Genomic DNA, 11,401 nt, shown 5'->3' with positions numbered 1-11,401 from the left:
GTATGTCTGCATTCACTAATCTACTCCCTATGGTTGCTCCTCTGCGATAGGACATCATAGGGCCTTGTTGAAACTCTGGAATTGAGGGATATGCATCTTTTAATAAGTGCCAATGTTTATCTAGTTTGCATTTAAATTTGGAACTGGCAGAAGATCAACTATACACGTGGGCAACAGATCATTGCCAGTCTCTAGACATTGTTTAGAACAAGGACATACATCAGAGGAGCTGAAATTCAGAGTTATCCAACACGTCCCACCTCTGAAAAGAGGAGGAGATCGTGTTCTAGCATTAAAAAGAGCAGAAGTTAAATGGATTGACAGGCTAGGGACTCTCAGTCCAAGGGGTCTAAATCGTGATTTTGACTTGCATTTATTTCTGTAAAGTACCCATTTAGGGTGAGTAGTAATATTTTGGGCAACTAATATTATTTTGTGTATATTTTTTCTTTATAAGTACTTTTGTATTTTTTTAAAAAAAATTTTTTTTTTTTTCTTTTTTGCCATTTCATCTGTCAACTTTTGCTTTTCATTTTGGCATAATTTGCTCAAACAACTACAATTATCAGATATAGTGAAAAATGCCCATGTAATTTGCTGTTACTGATATATTTCTTTTCTTTGGTAACTATGGACTTTGCATAGTAACGGGAGGGTGGAGATATGTGGTGACTGACGTGCAGATCCAGCCTCCAGGTGAGGAAGCATCATCACAGTTACTTACCACGTATGCCCCGCCTAACGAGGAAGCAGAAAGTGTGTGCAATGGAGTCCTACACGCTACTACACGATACATACGCTTGAGAAAGGGAACGGATGTGTCCCGAAACGTCGCGTGAGTGTGGATGAATATAGCGTTTATGCTGGACTTTTAACAGATAAGTGTCTTGATACAAATGACGCTGCTACTATGTTGTGAAGAATGCCATTTTTTGATACATTTTAACAAGCTAATAAAAGCTATGTTTTAAATATGGAGTGCGATCTGGTTGGACCAATATAACTAAGAAGCGGAATTACTCACTGCTATTGGGATCAGCACCCTTGACTCTGATATACATTGGGATTAGTGCATCATAAACGTTGGAATTGTATATATATATATATATATATGTGTGTATTATATGTGTGTATATATATATATATATGTGTGTGTATATATATATATATATATGTGTGTATATATATATATATATATATATATATATATATATGTGTGTATATATATATATATATATATGTGTGTGTATATAGAGAGAGAGAGAGATATAGATAGATATATTGTGGGGGTTCACTCGCTGGTAGGCTGCAAAAGAGGCGACTTCACACACCAGGATCGGTTTAAGGGCTTCCTCTCCGCGTTTATTTTCCATCGGCTGCAGAAATTTCCCCTCGCAGGGGGAAGGTAACCGAAAAACAGCAGTTCAACAGAAAATCCAACCTTCTGGTTAACACAAAACAAATGCTTTTCTTTCTCTTCTGAAGCTGAGCAATACCAGCAGTTTGTCTCACACACATTCAGCACTGCTGCTCAGCATCAGGTGTACTAAATAGGCCTAGGGCCTCTTGAAAACCTGGCCTACGGATTTGGGAATCCGCCCCACCCTACTCTTGCGGGTTCCCAGTAAGACCAGTCCCGGATCATCAATTACAAAAACCTTGCAGAAAGACATAGGGGCTGATTCACTAAGGGTCGAATTTCGAAGTTAAAAATACTTCGAAATTCGACCCTCGGATTGAAATCCTTCGACTTCGAATATCGAAGTCGAAGGATTTAGCGCTAATCCTTCGATCGATCGATCGAAGGATTTTTCGTTCGATCGAACGATTAAATCCTTCGAATCGAACGATTCGAAGGATTTTAATCCAACGATCGAACGAAAATCCTTCGATCAAAAAAAGGTTAGCAAGCCTATGGGGACCTTCCCCATAGGCTAACATTGACTTCGGTAGGTTTTACCTGCCGAAGTAGGGGGTCGAAGTTTTTTTTAAAGGGCAAGTACTTCGACTATCGAATGGTCGAATAGTCGAACGATTTTTCGTTCGATTCGTTCGATTTCGTTCGAATTCGAACGAATTTAACCAATTCGATGGTCGAAGTACCAAAAAAATACTTCGAAATTCGAAGTATTTTTCATTCGAATCCTTCACTCGAGCTTAGTGAATCTGCCCCATAGTGTTTCTCTGCTAAGAGCACTACTGGTCTCACCTCAGTAACAATATCTGAGAATCCGTGTCCCAACATACATTCCATCAATCACTTTTCCCCAGGAAACTGGGGACCTTTTTGTCACCATACCACAATATATATATATATATATATATTTTTTTTTACACACAAGCCATGAATATCTTGTAAATTATATCCTTATAAACGCTGAGTTCTGATGTCATTTCTGTCACATGACCCACTCAGAGTTCCATGACCTGTATAAAAGTAACGCGGCCTTCGGCCTTGTGCTTTTATATGGTTATGAAACTCCTTGGTAACTTATAATAGCCTTATATTTTACAAAAGGGGGTACTTTATTCACTATATACATAGGGTCATGTGTTTGTGGCAAATTAAATGTCATATTTGTACTCGAGAACATCTTTTCTAGAAATTTAACAAATTCTGTTTACTAATTTTGTACAAAAAAAATAATAATTTTTTTCTTCAGACCATATATGCGTGTGTGTTTTAGCGAAGTTACCTTGCTATTAGATGCATTTAATTTACAGTCACACGTTATTTTTCTGGCTGTAAAAACACAAATAACTGACTGGAAGGCTCAGGGGTGCACATTATTATCCTCGGGCCTCCGGTGCCCGTATGCGTGGCTATGCCTGCATGCCCTGTGGGGGGGGGGCAAGCCATCAATACTTTTTTACTTGCAAGGGAGGTGGGGATCACCAATGTCTTTCTATAACTTGTGGGGGGTGGCCCAGGCCATCAATATTTTTTTACTTGCATGGGGCTCCTGATCTCCAATTGCTTTTTACAATGTGTGGGGTGGCTGGCCATCAATGGCTTTTTATAACATAAGGGAGTTGCTGTTTTAGCTCTAACTTTTTTTATTGTGGGGTGGGCGAAATAAGGGGTGGGGCTTGGGGGCGGACGGTGACCAGGGGGCCCATAAAATTTTGCTGTACATGGCCCCGTGGTTTCTGAAGGCAGCCCTGCTCCTGATTGATTCCTGACTTTCTCTGCTTGTTCTTGGACTTTCTCTTTCTGTCTCGGCCTTTGGGGACCTAGCTGCTGCTGGTGTCTCTTCCTCTCATTTTGAGCCCAAATTTGCCATTCTGGACAGTTTTTCCAAAGACCAAAGATCTTTCTGGGCTTTTATTAACAGCTGCTGGCTACTGTTTACATTAAAACCCCAGTCTTATCCTACTGAACAGATATGAGTGGGATTTATGATCTCCCTGCTTCAAGGCCAACCTCAGGTTTGGGCTCATTGGCTGCTAGAACAGAATGGCCCTCTTCTGGCCAATCTGGACACTTTTATTCAAGCTTTGGCCACTCTGTATGATGACCCTCACCATGTGGAAACTGCAGAGGCTACCTTACGCTCCCTTCATCAGCGCCACAGACCTGTGGAGGAGAATGTTGTTGGGCTCTAGACACTCAGTGGAATTATAGGGCCCTTAAACACCAGTTCCATATGGACTTGTTTGAACTACTCTAAGATGAATTGGCAATTGGTATCCCTGTCTCCCTGGAGGACTTGATCAAAGACTCTGTACAGATTAACAGACGTCTTAGGGAAAAATGTCAAGAGAAACATTCCAGGTCTCCCTTTCTGGAATTGCTTCTTCTTAAAGCCCCTCCTCCAATCCATGTGACTCTTTCTACGGAACCTGAACTGATGCAGATTGGGGTAGTCTGCTTGTCCCTCTCTACAGAGGAGAGACTCCGGCACCAACAATTTAATTTATGCATGTATTGTGGGCTTGCTGGTCACCTGCTCAGGAATTGCCCCTCCAACCTGATGGTAATTCATCTCCCCACTGCTCTTTGTCTATCAATATCATTCCTCAACTGCATACTTACCTTATCTTACATCTTTTCTTACACTGGAACCAAGAAAATTTTGGTGTGGTTGCCATAGTAGATTCCAGTGCTTGTGGATGTTTCATTAATCAAGTCTTCGCCAGTCAAAACAAGATTCCTCTTTTCCCTAAAGACCAACTGGTTCCCATTAAGATGGCGGACGGCACATTTGTTTCCACCGGTCCAGTTGCCATTGAGACTGCACATATTTTCACTTCTTTGTTTGGGCACTATGAATTTATAAAGTTTGATGGTGGAATCTCTGCTCTTCCCAGTCATCCTTGGAATTCCGTGGTAGAAAGCTCAAAATCCTAGTATCAATTGTCATTCAGGAACTATTACATTCAACTCTGACTACTGTCATAAGAATTGTTTTCCTTCTCCAAGAGCCGTGAATCTTCCCTCCCCTGATGATGAGACACATCAATTTGTTCCTTGGGTATACCATGACTTTTTAGATGTTTTCTATATTGACTTGCTTCATGGAGTGGCCATTCCTTTTGGGAGAATTTATCAACTTTTGGAGCCAGAACTACCCACATTGAAACACTATATTGATGAAAATTACGAGAGAGGCTTTATTCGTCCTTCAACTTCTCCAGCTGTGGCTTGCATCTTTTTCGTAGAGAAAAAGCAGCATTCCTTCAGGCCTTTTATCGACTACCTTGAGTTAAATAAAATAACCATCAAGAACCACTACCCACTACCTTTCATATCCGAACTATTGTATGTATAACTTATGTATAACTTTATTTGTAAAGCGCTGTCAGGAAGCCACAGCGTTGTACAGTTCATAAAAGTACAATATATATAAAAACATACATGGGAAGACAAATCACATAATAAATATATACAGAATCATATCAGGACAAAGATCTTAATTGCTATGTGTTAAGACATAGTGGGAAGGAGGTCCCAGCCCCATAGAGCTTATAGTCTAAGTGGATGGGAGGCTAACATACAGGCACAAATTGGACATGAAAAAGTGCACAAGGTACGGCAAAGCCAGTAGGGACAGGACAAGGCTTATGTTCTAGTGCTGCAAAAGGAAGCTCTTCATTTTTTCTTGAAAAGATTTAGAGAGGGTTCCTTAGGGATCCTTCAGGGATGGAATTCCAGAGGGAAGGAGAAGCAAGGTAGAAGGGTTTGAGATGAGAGGTGGCAGTGGATGTGGATGGTGTGAAGAGAAGGTGGCTCTAAGAGGAGCGGAGAAGACGAGCAGGAACATATAGCGAGACAAGAGAAGAAAGGTAGTGAGGAGCAGAGGCGTGAAGGGCTTTGAATGTTAATAGAAGGAATTTATATGTTATCTTTTGCTTAATAAGCAGCCATGCTAAGGATTTTAGTTGGGGTTGAGCAGGTTCCCTTTTAGGAGAGACCAGAAGGATCCTGGTAGCAGAGTTTATTGGTTGGGAGAGTGATGGGAGTCAGGAAGAATGGTTAGTAGGAGATTGCAATAGTCTAAACGGGATAAGATAAGGGCATGGATTAGTGTTTTGGCTGTTGTTAGTAAAATAAACAGGTGTATCTTGGCTATATTGTGGAGGAAGAAACTACAGGTTTGACAGTATTATTAATATGATTAGAGAAGGAGAGGGACAGGTCAAAGCTGACCCCAAGCAGCATGCTGAGTTAACCGGGTTAATGGTCATGCCGTCAATAGTTATGGTAAAAGACTCATTCATGCCAAGATATTTTCTAAACTCGATCTCAGAGGAGCTTACATCTGCATACGGGAAAGCAATTAATGGAAGACTACTTTTTGTTCCTGTTATGGGCATTTTGATTACACTGTAATGCCTTTTGGACTTTGAATGCCCCACTTTCCAAAATTTTATACATGACATTTTTTGCAATCTACTGGACCAAGTCATTTTATATCTCATTGATATTCTTGTCTTTTCCACATCCTTGGAGGAACATTGGAGACATGTCAGAAAAGTCTTATCGAGACTCAGGAAACATCAACTTTATGCCAAGGCATCCAAATGCGAGTTTGAGAAGTCAGACATCAAATTTTGGAATTTCTTTTCTTTGCTCAAGTTTTTAAAAGATTCCAAGAAAGTAGAAGCAAATTAGCCTCCTCCTGATGATCATAAGGGAATACAATGATTTGTGGGTTTTGCTAACTTTTATAGGAAGTTTGTTAAAGGAGAAGGAAAGCTACTAAAGGAAAGCTTTTTTCCAAAGCTTTCCTTTAGGAAATAGGTTAGCCACAATAGTGCAAGATAGAACACTATATTTATTCTGCAGAATGCTTTACCATACTTGAGTAAATAACTCTTGAAGTGTTCTCTGTTTGTTTAGGATAGCAACTGCCATATTGGCTTGGTGTGACATCACTTCCTGCCTGAGTCTCTCCCTGTTTGCTCATAGCTCTGGATTCAGATTACAGCAGGGAGAGAGGAGGGGAGGGGGAGAGGCGCAAACTGAGCATGCTCAAGGCCGTGCCCTGGAGGTTTAAGATGAAAACAGGAAGTCTGATACAGAAGTCCATGTGTACACAATAGAAGAAAAGAAATGTGGTGTTTCTTTTGACAAAGGGCTCAGAGCAGCATTACTTTGAGGGTTTACTGGTGTATTTATATAGACCTTTCTAATAAAGCTTGCTTCATTTTAGCCTTTCCATCTCCTTTAAAGGTTATTTAGCCATTATTAAATACCTCACTGACCTTACCAGTAGTAAAATTCTTGGTCTCCAGTGGCCCAATAGGCTTTGGAATATTTAAAAAAGCTTTTTACCTCTGATCCTAGTTTGGTACACCCAAATTCCTCCAAGCCTTTCATCCTTGAGGTTAATGCCTCTAAAGTACAGTAGCTATTGGAGCAATACTCTTGCATAGATTGGATCCCAATGGGTTGTTACATCCAGGTAGCCTTCTTTTCCAGGAAATTAAGTTCTACTGAGAGGAATCTGTATGATGTAGGGGGCCACAAACTTTTGGCCATTAAGTGCGCGCTATAAAAATGGCATCATATATTTGAAGGGGCTATTCATCTTATTACCATCTTTACGGACCATAAAAATGTATTTTCGTATTTACGTATTTTACGATCTGCAAGACGTCTTAATCCTCATCAAGCAAAATGGGCAATTTTCCTGTTTTCAATTACACATCGCATACAAGCCTGGTTCCAAAAAATACCAAAGCAGATGCCTTATCCAGGTGGAGAATGTCACTCCTGCACACTTTCTTTTACTTCATTTTTCTTTTATTGAGAACCTGAGAGCTTTTATCAACAGGATAATCTTTTGTTTTATAATGGTAGGTTAGTATTTCCTCCCACTTTTCACTTGGATGCCTGAAGGTTAATTTATGATCTCCCTCAGGCAGGACATACAGGAATCCGTAAGACTTTGGAACTTGTGAGACGTTTATTTTAGTGGACTTCTATTATAATGGACTACATTTCCTATGTATGTTCCTTTGAGTCATGTGCAAGGTTTATATCTTCCCGTACTAAACCATGCGCTTTGTTATGCCCTCTGCCACCTTCCCAGAAACTGGACTTCTACATCTATGGATTTCATTGTGGAACTTCCTCCCTCCAGTGGCTGTAATACTATTTTTGTGGTAGTAGATTTTCTTACTAAAAAGGCTCATTTCATTCCTCTTCCTTGGTTACCTTCTGCCTCAACTACTGCCGATATCTTCATTAAAGGGATACTGTCATGGGAAAACATTTTTTTTTTTTTCAAAATGCATCATTTAATAGTGCTGCTCCAGCAGAATTCTGCACTGAAATCCATTTTTCAAAAGAGCAAACAAATTTTGTTATATTTAATTTTTCCCAGCTGCCCCCAGACATGTGACTTGTGCTCTGATAAACTTCAGTCACTCTTTACTGCTGTACTGCAAGTTGGAATGATGTCACCCCCTCCCTTTCCACCCCCCAGCAGCCTAACAAAAGAACAATTGGAAGGTAACCAGATAACAGCTCCCTAACACAAGATAACAGCTCCCTAACACAAGATAATAGCTGCCTGGTAGATCTAAGAACAGCACTTTATAGTAAAAGCCAAGTCCCACTGAGACTGATTCAGTTACATTAAGTAGGAGAAATAACAGCCTGCCAGAAAGAAGTTCCATCCTAAAGTGCTGGCACAAGTCACATGACTGGGGCAACTGGGAAACTGACAATATGTCTAGCCCCATGTCAGATTTCAAAATTGAATATAAAACAATCTGTTTGCTCTTTTGAGAAATGGATTTCAGTGCAGAATTCTGCTGGAGCAGTGCTAGTAAATGATGCATTTTGGAAAAAAAAACAGGTTTTCCCATGACAGTATCCCTTTAAGGAGGCTGTAAGACTACATGGGCTGCAAAAGGAAATCATCTCTGATTGTGGTACTCAGTTCACCTCAAAATTTTAGACTGCTCTTTGTACAGTTCTTAATATTTCCTTGTCCTGTTCTGTCGCATACCATTCTCAGTCTAATAGAAAAAAAAAAAACAAGCCAAACTCTTGCACAGTATATATATTCGTTTTTATCGTATCTTCAAGACATTTGGGTCTCTTTTCTTCCATTAGCTAAGTTCTGCTATAATAATTTGATTCATTACACTACTCCCCAAACTCCATTTTCTCTTATTTCGAGTTTCATCCAAAAATGTATCCAGATATTTTTACTGAGATGGCCCTTCCTTCTAAGACTAAACTTCTTAGAGAATCCATTCTCAAGGCTCAAAAATACTTTTTTTTGCAGATAGAAAACAGGCCAAAGATCCTAAATTTACAGTGGGAAAGAAAGTCTGGCTATCTACCATAAATCTTTCCAATCCATCCAATAAATTTGCTACAAGATTTCTGGGACCATTTACTATCAAAAGGATTATTAATCTAGTCACTTTTGAACTGAATCTAGTGAATTTTTTGAAGATTCATCCTGCTTTCCATGCTGCTGTATTGAAAAAGTTTGTTCAGAATACATTCCCCAGGCGCACTTCTCCTCCTCCGGCTGCAATCTTTTGTCAGTATGGGGAAGAATTTGAGGTTGAGGACAGAAAATTACAGTATCTGGAAGTGGAAGGAATTTTCCTATGAAGAAAATTATTGGGAACCTAAAGAAATTGTGCATGCCTCCAGGTTAATTAGAGCTTTCCATAGAGTTCATCCTGAGAAGCCTACAAAAGTCGTCCTGAGGCTGCCCCTTGGGGGGGGCAATGTAAGGCTCTGGTGCACTCTGCAATGGTTGTGCCTGTGCACAAGTGCAGGGGTGTGCATTATTGTGAGCATCCTTGGTGCCCGCTGCCCATGCGTATGCCCATGTCGCGTCTAACACATTTACGTTGTGCTCTGCTCATTTGGCACCGAGCCATCTTTCTTAAATAGACACCAAAGGAAACAAATGGCCTCAGTCCTGATCCTGTGCTCTATACTACTGATTGATTCCTGATTACTGCTTGTTCTTGGACTTCCTCCACTTGACCTCCATCTGGCTTTGACCTCTGCCTGTCTCGACCATGAACAAACTCTGCCTGCCTCTGACTTTTGACTACTTTTACTGTCACTTGTCTTCTGAAGTTCAGATGGCTTTAACCTCAGCTTACTCCTGATAATATCCAGCTGACCTCCAATATTGACTACTCATTTTAGGCTTACATCCTGACACTGACCTGTTTTTATGAGTTACTACTAAAATGCAAATTTGCCTGTGGTGTGTATTAAGGCTGAAGTGTCAGCCATGAAAATTAGAATACAGAAGATGCTGCATAGTTTCAGTAACCTATAAATATGTTAAATTTACTGAGTTTCGTGAGTTTTATATGATAGAATTTTGCATTTGGTCCCAGGGACATTGGAACGGGGGCACCCACACGTCCGTGCTCGTTGCTCAGCGATCCGCATTTGACGCGCATGCGCAAAACTACCGGGTCTTTGATGCTCATCCGCATCTGACATCAAAATTCACATATTTAAAGGCTTATTTCAATAGTTCCTGGGTGTGAATTCATGTCTGATCAACCTATTCTTGACCCTGCCTGTCCCTGATCTTTGTCTAGTTTGCTGCCTGTCCTGACCATTGCCTGTTCTCTGACTACTCTCTTGAATTCTGTTACTGTACTACGATATTGGTTTTTCTGACCTGGCTTGCGACCTCGACTACTCTCTTGTCTCCAGAATCCGTACTGCGCTGCTCCTTTGCTATCAACACTGCCTGTCCCGTGACCACACTCCTTGTTTCCCATTCTTTCTGTAAATATTTGGTTTCCTTGCCTGCCAAGAAGTCTCTCCCTGGTGCTCTCACTTTAAGAACTGGTGGCATCCAAGTGGCGGAGGGCTCCTCCCGAAGCGAAAGCTAGCTGTTATAGGGCGAAGCAAGACTATTTTTTCTGAGTAAAACGGTGTGTCTCGCACATAATGCTCTGTTAGACAGCTCTGTTAACAGAGCAGAATTACAAGAGCTGTGTTCCCAAAGGCTGAAATGCCTTGTTAGACTATTTAGTCATTGCCTGGGAAAAAAATAACTCTGTTCAGGATGTAGGGGAAGAAATGAAGCAGAAACACAGAAAACACCAAAAATACTGTGAGAGAAATATTTTATATTATTGTTTTGAGTTGCACTAATATTCCTCCAACAGCATATCCTGTGTTGTTTTCCAATCGAACCCGTGAAATAGAACAAAGACAATCCTATCCCTGGATCTGTCCTTATCCCCCATCCTTAACCCTTACAGGAGAGCTCACTGGTTCAAAACAGTGAAGATGTAAAAAAACATTCTTGAATATACAGGCAGTGAACAGCTAAAGAGAGAACTATTGCAGTATGACAATTCATTCATTTTAATCTAGAGAGTGGAGTTTATTCTATTTTATTTAAAAAATTTTATTAACCCAGTCCCAAAATTAATTGATATAAGGTAAGAGGAAGCCTCCCCAGTAAGGCATTCCTACATATAAATGTGCATACCTAAGCATTTTGTTGTTTTTAAAGCAACGAGTCTGCTTTTTTCTATTAAGGGTCTGGCCACACGAGCAGATTCGGGGAGATTAGTCTCCCCATCGACAAATCTCCTCTTCTTCGGGACAACAATATCCCTAAAGGCACACGCGGCACTTTGTTTTCCGAAGTTTCCTTGTGAGGCAACTTCGGGGTGACTTCGGAAAATGAAGTTCAGGGAGATTGTCGCCCTGAAGAAGAGGAGATTTGTCGCTGGGGCGACTAATCTCCCCGAATCTGTCTGTGTGGCCAGACCCTAATGCTTCAAAAAGTTGCAGCTGGGTCTTTGTTTCACCACTTGTACTATGAATCATTTAGTCAATTACCTGGATCTTTGATCTCCCAATGTTCTGTGTGTTATCTGTAAAACTTGGCACCGCATAGATGAGCAGAATACTCAGAACTCTAAGGGGCTTGCACAA

General features: G+C 40.6%; 1 protein-coding gene across 3 annotated transcripts in view; it reads left to right on the top strand.

Moving 5' to 3' along the window:
* Positions 1-11,401, top strand: part of LOC108717893 (signal-induced proliferation-associated 1-like protein 2) — a 175,521-nt gene that overhangs the window by 143,715 nt on the left and 20,405 nt on the right. The gene's annotated exons all lie outside the window — the stretch shown is intronic.

This window comes from Xenopus laevis, chromosome 5S, assembly GCF_017654675.1.
Source record: "Xenopus laevis strain J_2021 chromosome 5S, Xenopus_laevis_v10.1, whole genome shotgun sequence".
Taxonomy (NCBI): Eukaryota; Metazoa; Chordata; class Amphibia; order Anura; family Pipidae; genus Xenopus; species Xenopus laevis.
The sequence above is the reverse complement of the archived record's forward strand: the minus strand, read 5'-3'. Positions and strand labels throughout refer to the sequence as shown.